We start from the raw sequence: 12897 nt of genomic DNA on the forward strand, positions 1-12897 counted from the left end.
GTGCCTCGTACGTGGTTTTGCCCAGTTTTCCATGGCGCGCGTCCACTTCCGTCCAGGACGGGCGTCGGCCACTTTTTTCATGTGTCCCGGTATAGCCCGTTCATGGGTCCGTGTTAGGGTTCGTGTACGTGGGGTGTGCCTCGTACGTGGTTTTGCCCAGTTTTCCATGGCGCGTGTCCACTTCCATCCACGATGGGCGTCGGTCACTTTTTTCCCGTGTCCCCGTATAGCCTGTTTATGGCTTCGTGTAAGGGTCCGTGTACGTGGGGTCTACCTCGTAGGTGGTTTTTGCCAGTTTTCCATGGCGCGCGTCCACTTCTGTCCATGACGGGCGTCAGCCACTTCTTTTCCCTGTCCCCGTATAGCCCGTTCACGGGGCCATGTAAGGGTCTGTCTACATGGTTTTTCCTAGTTCTCCATGGGCGCTTCTAGTTCCGTCCACGACGGGCATCAGGCAATTGTTTTCCGAGGCGTATGTTATCACGGTTCTTGCCCGTGTCTCCTTTAACACGGTTATATCGGTACCACTAAGGTACTACCAACTTTCTTCTTTATGTTACATTACACGGATGAATCGGTGAAGTATTTTGGTCACTTTGCTAAAATAGTTTTGAGTGTGCTCGCGACTGGCCTTATTGAGTGATTGCATATTTCATTCAAGGGAATTTACCATTTGTCTCGACCATGACTTAGCCGTTTAGCCTGTGATGAAGGCATCGCCTGAATCGGTCAAGTATCTTTGTTACTTGGCACATATAGTTTTGGGTGTGCTTGCCACTGGCCTTAATGAGTGATTGCATATGTCATATAAGGGACTTTACCATTTGTCTTGACCATGACTTAGCAGTGTAGCCTGTGACGACAGCATACGCATGAATCGGCCAAGTGTCTTGGGAACTTGGCACATATAGTTTTGAGTGTTGTTTCTGCTGGCCTTATTGGGTGATTGCGTATGTCTTACAAGGGACTTTGCCATTTCTAGTCCTCATGACTTAACGGTGCAGATTTTGGCGAAATCTTGGAACCTTAGTTGGTGAAGGAAAGTTGTGGGGGAGGGACGAATCCATGCGACATGGGGGTGGATCTCAGTGGATCGTGGCAGCAAGGCCACTCTGCCACTTACAATGCCCTGTCACGTATTTAAGTTGTATGCAAAGGATTCAGCCCACCGCCCATTGGGAAGGGAGCCTCAAGGCGTCCGGCCGCGGCACGTCGGCCGGACCGGCTTAGCCAATGGCACATTCCCCTGGGGGCGCAAGCACCGCTAACATGAGTCGGGGCGGGAGGCGGGCGCAGGCGTCGCATGCTAGCTTGGATTCTGACTTAAGGCATTCAGTAATAATCCGTCACACGGTAGCTTTGCGCCACTGGCTTTCCAACCAAGTGCGATGACCAATTGTGTGAATCAACGGTTCCTCTCATACTAGGTTGAATAGTTATCGCGACACTGTCATCAGTAGGGTAAAATTAATGTGTCTCACGACGGTCTAAACCCAGCTCACGTTCCCTATTGGTGGGTGAACAATCCAACACTAGGTGAATTCTGCTTCACAATGATAGGAAGGGCCGGCATCGAAGGATCAAAAAGCGACACCGCTATAAACGCTTGGCTGCCACAAGCCAGTTATCCCTATGGTAACTTTTCTGACACCTCTAGCTTCATACTTCGAATATCTAAAGGATTGACAGGCCACGCTTTCACGGTTCATATTCGTACTGGAAATCAGAATCCAACGAGCTTTTACGCTTTTCTTCCGCACGAGATTTCTATTCTCGTTGAGCTCATCTTAGGACACTTGCATTATCTTTAAACTGATGTGCCGCCCCAGCCAAACTCCCCACCTGACAATGTCTTCCACCCGGATCGGCCCGATAAAACCGAGCCTTGGAGCTAAAAGGAGGGGACATGCCCCGCTTCCAACCCTCGGAATAAGTAAAATAACGTTAAAAGTAGTGGTATTTCACTTGCGCCCGTGAGGGCTCCAACTTATCCTACACCTCTCAAGTCATTTCACAAAGTCAGACTAGAGTCAAGCACAACATGGTCTTCTTTCCCCACTGATTCCGCCAAGCCCGTTCCATGGCCGTGGTTTCATTTATGCGCGTCACTAATTAGATGACAAGGCATTTGGCTACCTTAAGAGAGTCATAGTTACTCCCGCCATTTACCCGCACTTGGTTGAATTTCTTCACTTTGAGATTCAGAGCACTAGGCAGAAATCACATTGCGTCAGCATCCATGAGAACAATCGCAATGCGTTGTTTTAATTAAACAGTAGGATTCCCCTTGTCCGTACCAGTTCTGAGTCGACTGTTTCATGCTCAATGAAAAACCCCGAAGGGGCGATTCCCGGTCCGCACCCGGCTGGCACGCGGCGACATGCTCTCGCCGCGTGAGCAGCTCGAGCAATCCGTCGACAGCCGATGGGTTCGGGGCTGGGACCCCCTAGCCTAGTCCTTAGAGGCAATCCTTTTCCCGAAGTTACAGATCCATTTTCCCAACTTCCCTTGCCTACATTGTTCCATTGGCCAGAGGTTGTTCACCTTGGAGACCTGATGGGCCACTAGAACCTACCTCCGGCTGAACCGTTTCCAGGGTTGGCAGGCCGTTAAGCAGAAAAGATAACTCTTCCGAGGCCCCCGCCGGCATCTCTGGACTTCCTAACGTTCCCGTCAACCGCCACATCCCGGCTCAAGAAATCTTAACTTGATTCCCTTTCAGGGGATGCACGTGATCGCGCTATCTGCCGGGGTTACCCCGTCCCTTAAGATCGGCTTACCCATGTGCAATTGACGTTCACATGGAACCTTTCTCCTCTTCGGCCTTCAAAGTTCTCATTAGAATATTTGCTACTACCACCAAGATCTGCACCATCGGCCGCTTCTCCCGGTCTTGCGACCCAGGTTTTGCAGCGGCCATCGCACCCTCCTACTCATCGGGGCATGGCGCTCACCCAGATGGTCAGGTGTGGGTCGTGCGCTTCAGCAGCATCCATTTTCGGGGCTAGTTGATTCGGCGGGTGAGTTGTTACACTCTCCTTAGCGGATTTCGACTTCCATGACCACCATCTTACTATCTTAATCGACCAACACCCTTTGTGGGTTCTAGGTTAGTGCGCAGTTGGGCACCGTAACCCGTCTTCCGGTTCATCCCGCATCGCTAGTTCTGCTCATCAATAATGGCACACTTGGAGCACCCGATTCCGTGGCATGGCTCACCGAAGCAGTCGCGCCATCCTACCTATTTAAAGTTTGAGAATAGGTTGAGGACGTTGCGTCCCCAATGCCTCTAATCATTGGCTTTACCTGATAGAACTCGTAATGGGCTCCAGCTATCCTGAGGGAAACTTCGGACGGAACCAGCTACTAGATGGTTTTATTAGTCTTTCACCCCTATACCAAGTCAGACGAACGATTTGCATGTCACTATTGCTTCGATCCTCCACCAGAGTTTCCTCTGGCTTCGCCCCGCTCAGGCATAGTTCACCATCTTTCGGGTCCCGACAGGTGTGCTCCAACTCAAACCCTTCACAAAAGATCAGGGTCGGACAGTGGTGCGGCCCGTGAGGATGTCACGCCCAATATGCGATACTATCCTAAAGAGACACGAAGGTCTCACCAAGGATAGAACCGCATATTGATACGCTTTTGGAAGGTGGATATCATTATATCAACATTACATAATGGATGGGGATACATAACAAAGGCATACAATGCCACATGAATACAACAACACAATACATAAGAGCACCATCCGACTAGAGATGAATCACAAACAGAAACTCAAACGACATCCACCCTGCTAGTCCAGGCTGCCGACCTGGAACCTATCCCCTGATCAAAGAAGAAGTAGAAGAAGATCTCCAAAAAAGTAACATTGCTCTTGCGTCATGATCATCGCAAAACCTATACCTGCAACTGTTGTTGTAGTAATCTGTGAGCCACGAGGACTCAGCAATCCCATTACCATGGGTATCATGACTAGCAAAGCTTAATGGGTAAGGAAGGGGTAAAGTGGTGAGGTTGAAGTAGCGACTAAGCATATATGGTGGCTAACATACGCAAATAAGAGCGAGAAGAGAGCAAACGGAACGGTCGTGAAGCTAGCAATGATCAAGAGGTGATCCTGAACTCCTACTTACGTCAAACATAACCCAAAACCGTGTTCAATTCCCGGACTCCGCCGAAAAGAGACCATCACGGCTACACACGCGGTTGATGCGTTTTAATTCGGATCTGGTGTCAAGTTATCTATAACCGGACATCTGCCACATAACCACGGGCACGACTATCGAAATTTTATACCCTGCAGGGGTGTCCCAACTTAGCCCATCACAAGCTCTCACGGTCAACGAAGGATAAACCTTCTCCCAGGAAGACCCGATCAGTCTCGGAATCCCTGTTTACAAGACATTTCGACAATGGTAAAACAAGACCAGCAAAGCCGCCCGATGCACCGACAATCCCGATAGGAGCTGCACATATCTCGTTCTCAGGGCAACACTGGATAAGTCAAGCTATGAGTAAAACCAGACCTCGAGTTTCCCCGAGGTGGCCTTGCAGGCTCCTTGGTTCGGACCAGTAGTTAGAGAAGCACTGGCCCGGGGGGGCTAAAATAAAGATGACCCTCGGGTTGGCTGACCCAAGGGAAGGGTATAGGTGGTGGTTGGTAAAACCAAGGTTGGGCCTTGCTGGAGGAGTTTTATTCAAAGCGAACTGTCAAGGGGGTCCCATAAATCACCCAACCGCGTAAGGAACGCAAAATCCGGGAACATAACACCGATATGACGGAAACTAGGGCGGCAAGAGTGGAACAAAACACCAGGCATAAGGCCGAGCCTTCCACCCTTTACCAAGTATATAGATGCATTAATTAAATAAGAGATATTGTGATATCCCGACATAATCCTGTCCACCATGGAGCAATCTTCAACTTCACCTGCAACTAACAATGCTATAAGAGGGACTGAGCAAAAGCGGTAACATAGCCAAACAACAGTTCGCTAGGAAGGGTGAAAAAGGTCAGAGGCTGACATGGCAGTTTGGGAGGCTTGAAGAGCAAGTAATAGGTAGCACAGCATAGCCATAGCACGAAGCAACTAGCATAGCAATGATAGTAATGAGATCCAAGGTGACGGTCATCTTGCCTGAAATCCCGCTAGGAAGAAGAACGAGTCCATGAAGAAGACAAACGGATGTAGTCGAACGAATCTTCACAACTCCAGAACGAAACCGAAGCGAACAAGAGAAGCAACCCAGAAAGAAGCAAACAACATGGTAAACACAGAAGCATAATCATGGCATGATGCACAATGAAGTATGATGCATGTCCGGTTTAATGAGGCATGGCATGACAAAGTGCAACAAACAATACTACAAGTTAAGTGGAGCTCAATATGCAATGAGTTGCATATTGACAAAACATCACATTGACATATTTAGTTTAATCTCGTTTAAGCTACCAAGCAATATTAAATGTTGTTAAACATGGCAAGGGGTGAAGCATAATTTAACTACCTATCTAGGCAAGTTAAAATGAGGCTGGAACAACAAACAACAATTTCGGAAAATCCCCATGTGCATAATTTAAGTTTGGTGCTGTTCTGCCCTAAAACATATTTTAGAGTTTCTAAACATGAAATATGAGTGAACCATGTTATTCTATACATTTTTCCACCCCATTTACATATAAACTTTATTTAAAACTGAGCTACGGTTATTTAGTTATGAAATAAATCATTTTAACATGGCATTTGAGCAAATTTAATCAAACAACATGTTAAACATTTCAAACCTGGATGAAAGTGACATATTATTAATCTACAAAAAATTCTAAGCATTTTACATGTTTAAATCACTTTAATCCGATGCACGATTCATTAGTTATTATATGCATGATGCTTAGGGGTTTTTCTGTAAAACTGCAGCCTCTGAAATAAAAGACATATTCGCTGGAGAGGAAAAAAACACAATCGGGCTGAATCTAGGATCTGGGCTGGGGAGCTGCTCACATTGGGCCTTGAGGCCGGTCAGTGGAGAGGGAGGCCGGCATGGGGGTTGCTGGGCCTTGGAACCCACCTGGCGGTCGCTCGTGTGCGAGGCGCAGTCAACGCGGGCGTCGACGGCGTCGTCCTGCTCTCGAATAGATGCGGCAACGGGACTTGGAGGCAGTAAGAGTGCAGGCAAGCATGGACTCCAGGGCAAGGGGAGGCGATGTGGGGAACCGGCGGGGACCAAGGCGAAGCAGGGGAGGTCCGGCAGGGGCGCGGGTCTCCAGGACGGCGGATCTGGCCGGGAACGGGCTGAAGCTGCTGAGGGTTCAGGCGACAGAGACAGGCGCACCTGTCCTGGACGAAGAAGAGGACTCCACGGCAACCTGACGCGGCTGGGGCTTGGCATGACGGCAGCGGTGCAAACGAACGGGACGGGGAGGAGACCGGCTGGGGCGCACTGGATCCTGGGCCGCGGCAAGCGAGGCAGTGGCTCGGGCGGAGTCAACGGGCACGCAGAGGCGCAGCGCCGCGATGCAAAGGATGCATGCACACGCTTGTCTCCCTTGCTCGAACAGAAGGAGAGGTCGCGCTGCTCCTGCAGCTGACGAAGAGGGGATGGCGGCACTTGCAGGCAGGGGACTTGCGACGGTGCCATGGTTCCTCTAAGAGAAAAACGAGAGAGGGGAATGGTCAGGCAGGAGCCGCATGAGGAGAAAAGGAAAGAGAAGGTGGAGAGGGACGGCGCCATGACCTGAGCATCTCGCCGGCTCTATACGAACGAGAAGACGGAGACCGGCTAGCTCGGAGAGGTGGGGAAGATGGCGAGGTCTCACAGGCGGTTGACGATACAGGAGCTCCCAGCTGCTGTTGCGGCGGGCAGCCTCTTGCGGTCGACGGTGGGAGCAGGGACGAGGTAGCGGGGCGGAAGGAGGAGGCTGCGGCTTGCTGGGGATTTGGGTGGCACGGAGATCACGAGAGGTGGTCGGAGGCTGCGGTTGGAGGGGGGTGGAGGAGAGCCGAGGAGAAGGGGATCTGGGAGGATCCCGAGGTGGGGTTTGAGTGTGGCGGCGGTTAGGGGGACAAAGGAGAGGATTTCTAGGGCTTGCCAAAATGGACTAGCGTTTGACTATATATGGAAAGGAGGGGAGTTTGGATCATCCGATCGAAATCGGACGGACGAGTATAAATATGCTAGGGAGTCCAATAAATAAAACGATGATGTTTTATAATTGTTTGGGGATGATCTGAACCCATCGGTAACGAAAGCCCGGGTCGGGTTCGGGGAAGTTTTCGGATGCACGGAACAGGGGGTCGGTGGTTGTAGAGAGGTTAGGTGGTTTGACAAGAGGGAAACAAAACACGGTTGGACTCAGATCGGTCAACGAAGACAAGGGGGAACGCGGCAACTATGAACGGATGCAAGTTTTATGAAAACATGCGGATGCAATGCGCATGATGCTATGAGATGAGATGCATGACATGAACACAATGCAAAACAAGAGACAAAAACCCAACCACAAAGGCAATATCATATCGCATCTCCGGAAAAGGCAAGAGTTGGAGTTACGAATGTGGAAAGTTGTATCCAGGGCGTTACAACACTCCACCACTACGAGAGGATCTCGTCCCCAGACCTAGGATGGCACCAGAGGGAAAAGGAAGAGGAAGATAAGAGGTAAACTAAGTTGCTTCTTCGACAAACGAGTGAAACCATGAACCTTGAGAGGTTGAGAAAAATTAGAGAAAGAAAACAACGAAGATGAACAAAGTTGAAAACACTCCGTTAGAAAAGAGGAACAAGGGATACAACGAGAACCAAGAGGTTTAGTGATAAGATAGATATTGAAACCACTCCGGTTAAAACTACATAGAGAAGGAATAAGATTGATATAATTTGGGCAGCACTCCGACTGAAAGAAGAAGTAAAACTTGATAAGATGAAAAGAACTTGAAGAGATAACACAACACTCTGGTTAAATGGATAAGCATGAAAATAACACGATCCTCACAATTCGATATGATGAGTGAAGAGAGCAACATCACCATGCCTCTGGCAGAAAGAATAGAAGATAGATCATTGGAATAAAAGAATGGAGAAGAAAATGCCAACTTCTGGCACAAAATGAGCTAGGAAAGCACCCTTCCAAAAAGGTTATAACTGAGTTGTTGGAAAACCAACAAAGAAAATAATAAGCTTGTAGTGGGCTTATGGAAACATCTCAACACTTGAGGTGAAATTATGCCACTAACGAAAAACAATTGCTTGTTTGATATCAAAGAAGAGATGAAAACTTCTTTCGCCGAGAGGATAGGAGAAAACTTGGATCATTGATAAGCACCACAAATAGCAACATTCCTTAGGGAAGGCTTTAGGTGAAATATGACACAAGATAACTCCAACGAAGAGATTAATGGATTTAAAATACCTCATTGTTGACAACATGTCAATCCCAAAACGCGAATGGAAATTATCAAGAATGATATAACACCACATCAAAAGATAAGGTAGAAAGAATTGCACTTTGGAATGCAAGATGAAGAATACTTGAGCTCCTCAAAACAAAACATGTGTTGAGCACCATGTTTATTTTAGAGTATAGCTTGGCGGGTTATAACTTCAAGAGAAATCTTGAAGAACAATTGAAGAATGAAAAGAATCCTTGACGAACCACCATGTTGAGCCTTCGTGAGAACTCCGGTAATAAAATCAAAGGATGATAACAAAGAAATAGAAGTTGAGAACACAAGGTGAAGCCTTGCGATGCTTTAGATGGAGGTTCCGACAAAATGGCTGAGGAAATATTTGAACTCCGGAAAAGAAAAGATGAAGCATCTCGAACCGAGAAACGTGACATGATGAACAACTCTGGAAATAAGAAACTAGCTCACTTGGATCAAACAAAAATAAGAATTACGTAATCCATATCCTTCACCAATTTAAATTGATGACAAGCAACGGATTTGGCATACTACTTATTCTTCTTGAGGGATTGAAAAGAGAAATAGTGCCAACTTGAAGAAGTTATTGATGGGACCACCGGTGAGATTGGAAACAGTGAATGAAATGATATGGTAGCAAAGGAGGAGGAATCTCGAATGAACCACCATAAGAATTGAAAATGAAAGTAGCAAAAGCACAATTCACCGGAAAGAATGAAGATACTTGAGGGTATTTAGATACAAGTGAACGAAGAGATCTTGAGCTTATTAGAGAATACTTGAATGATGCACTGGTAGAATATGGAGAAGGAGAGATAAAAGATGAGAATGAAAAAACCCGAAATGATGGCCTTCGTAGGAATAAAAATGTAAAGAACTCACGAAATGCCTCGGATGGTAAGAAAAGAAATCTCACAATCAAAACAATTATGAGGATAGCATGAAGCTAGAACCATGAATCTTCAAGAGAATGGACCAAGATTTAGAGGAAACACTTCTTCGGTCTTCACATGTTGAGAATGATGACGAGAACCACCACCAAATTGTTTAGAAACTCTGGAAGTATTAAAAGAGGAAAGGTTGAGCCAAAGATGAAAAGAATTTGAAAGCGACCTTGGAGAAGGCATGTGACTTATGAAAATTCATTCTTACATCAAACTTCGAAAAGAATTTGGGAATGGCTCCTGGAAAATTAGAATAGTCAGGTAAGATCCAGGGAAAAGAACTGTGGGTTAGGGCCCACTCAAAGGAAAACACCGTTGAATGATTGATTGAAAAGGGGTGGATTGCACCGGTTGAATTAAATGGCCTGAATGAGATAACAACCTTGAAATAATTTGGATGGATTGAGAATGGAAAGACGGGCCTTCTGAGATATATTCAACACTCGAGAACGAAGGAATAGCGAGAAGTGAATGATTAAGAGATACACCGGCATAAGAAAGCACTTGAAATGAGAAAAAGAATATGATCAACATCGAAATCTTGAGTTGGATCCATCAAAGAAGAATACGAGAATGAAGAATGATGAACTTGAAGCTCGTGAGAATCTTCATGAGGGTCACCGGATCAGAACATTGATTGAAAAGAATGAAGAGACTTCTCTCAAATAAAAGGATACATGATTAAGAAATCTGAGTCCTTGAAGAAAAATGGTGGGAGGGCAGGGAAAACAAAGACAACTAGGGATGGATGAAACAAACACCGGTGAGAAAACTTCGAGTTGATCTTGTGGATGTTGAAAATGATCGGATCCATTTGAAGAGAAGCACGCCGGTTTGAAAAAGAATTGACATGACAATCTCGATAAACAAGAAGGATTAGCACTCTCATAGAAATATGAGAACACCGCTTGAAAGGTATGGAATCAACACTTGACATAGAAGCAACTCGAATACCACAACTCAAAACAAAACAAAGGATTGGCTTGTAGAGTAAGCCGGAACAAATACATATGATAGAGATTGACCCAATCCCATATCATGCATTTGTCGGAAAAGATATTCTAGGAGCTACTTCAATTCCCACCTATAAACTCCCTGAACTTTCTGGTTATGCAATCTGGTGTTGGGGATACAGGGGAAGCAATATATCTCACCCAAACTAACAATCCCTACATCCAGCTATATCCATCCGTCAACACATAACTAAGAAAACTCCGGAAATCATGTACCTCAACCTTCGAAAAGCATCCGTTATATGAGTTATGGAAATACTCCCGAACTCCCCAGTACTGGGTGGCGTCGAGGTTATCTCACCAACAACTGCATAAAAGAGATTTTCGATGTCGGCAAAACTCAGGTATTCCAAAACTGCAACGATAAAATTGTGACGACAACACCTCGGATCTCAACTCCCTGGGACACTGCCACAACCCCTAAATGTCAGGAGGCAACAAGAACAATGTTCTTGTCACAAGAATATCGGAACGATCCCAAGATACCCGCGTGATCCTAAAATTTTTTTTGTGAAAAATTGAGGAGAGGAAAGACAAAACATCTACGTCGAGAGTCTTCACCAGAGCGACGAAGGGGTTGAGGAGTAAAAAGAATCCTACTCTCTGATATATATAATCCTAAGACTCAAAATAGTTTTCTTCTAGACTCAACAACGGCCAACAATTAAGGGGACTCCTATGGTCAGTCGAGGCTCTGATACCAACTTGTCAGGCCCAATATGCGATAATATCCTAAAGAGACACGAAGGTCTCACCAAGGATAGAACCGCATATTGATACGCTTTTGCAAGGTGGATATCATTACATCAACATTACATAATGGATGGGGATACATAACAAAGGCATACAATGCCACATGAATACAACAACACAATACATAAGAGCACCATCCGACTACGGATGAATCACAAATAGAAACTCAAACGACATCCACCCTGCTAGCCCAGGCTGCCGACTTGGAACCTATCCCCTGATCGAAGAAGAAGCAGAAGAAGATCTCCAAAACAAGTAACATCGCTCTCGCGTCATGATCATCGCATAACCTGTACCTGCAACTGTTGTTGTAGTAATCTGTGAGCCACGAGGACTCAGCAATCCCATTACCATGGGTATCAAGACTAGCAAAGCTCAATGGGTAAGGAAGGGGTAAAGTGGTGAGGTTGCAGCAGCGACTAAGCATATATGGTGGCTAATATATGCAAATAAGAGCGAGAAGAGAGAAAACGGAACGGTCGTGAAGCTAGCAATGATCAAGAGGTGATCCTGAACTCCTACTTACGTCAAACATAACCCAAAACCGTGTTCACTTCCCGGAATCCGCCTAAAAGAGACCATCACGGCTACACACGCAGTTGATGCGTTTTAATTCGGATCTAGTGTCAAGTTATCTACAACCGGACATTAACAAATTCCCATCTGCCACATAACCGCGGGCAAGGCTCTCGAAAGTTTATACCCTGCAGGGGTGTCCCAACTTAGCCCATCACAAGCTCCCACGGTCAACGAAGGATAAACCTTCTCCCAGGAAGACCCGATCAGTCTAGGAATCCCGGTTTACAAGACATTTCGACAATGGTAAAACAAGACCAGCAAAGCCACCGGCTGCACCGACAATCCCGATAGGAGCTGCACATATCTTGTTCTCATGGCAACACCAGATAATTCAAGCTACGAGTAAAACCAGACCTCGAGTTTCCCCGAGGTGGCCCCGCGGGCTGCTCAGTTCGGACCAGCACTTAGAGAAGCACTGGCCCGGGGGGGCTAAAATAAAGATGACCCTCGGGTTGGCCGACCCAAGGGAAGGGTATAGGTGGTGGTGAGGCAAATGGTAAAACCAAGGTTGGGCCTTGCTGGAGGAGTTTTATTCAAAGCGAACTGTCAAGGGGGTCCCATAAATGACCCAACCACGTAAGGAACGCAAAATCCGGGAACATAACACCGGTATGATGGAAACTAGAGTGGCAAGAGTGGAACAAAACACCAGGCATAAGGCCGAGCCTTCCACCCTTTACCAAGTATATAGATGCATAAATTAAATAAGAGATATTGTGATATCCCAACATAATCCTGTCCGCCATGGAGCAATCTTCAACTTCACCTGCAACTAACAATGCTATAAGAGGGGCTGAGCAAAAGCGGTAGCATAGACAAACAACGTTTTGCTAGGAAGGGTGAAAAAGGTTAGAGGCTGTCATGGCAGTTTGGGAGGCTTGAAGAGCAAGTTATAGGTAGCGCAGCATAGCGATAGAATGAAGAAACTAGCATAGCAATGATAGTAATGAGATCCAAGGTGACGGACATCTTTCCTGAAATCCCGCTAGGAAGAAGAACGAGTCCATGAAGAAGACAAACAGATGTAGTCGAACGAATCCTCACAACTCTGGAACGAAACCGAAGCTAACAAGAGAAGCAACCCGGAAAGAAGCAAACAACATGGTAAACACACAAGCATAATCATGGCATGATTCACAATCAAGTATGATGCATGTCCGGTTTAATGAGGCATGG

Source organism: Triticum dicoccoides, chromosome 6B, assembly GCF_002162155.2.
Source record: "Triticum dicoccoides isolate Atlit2015 ecotype Zavitan chromosome 6B, WEW_v2.0, whole genome shotgun sequence".
In the NCBI taxonomy this organism is placed as follows: Eukaryota; Viridiplantae; Streptophyta; class Magnoliopsida; order Poales; family Poaceae; genus Triticum; species Triticum dicoccoides.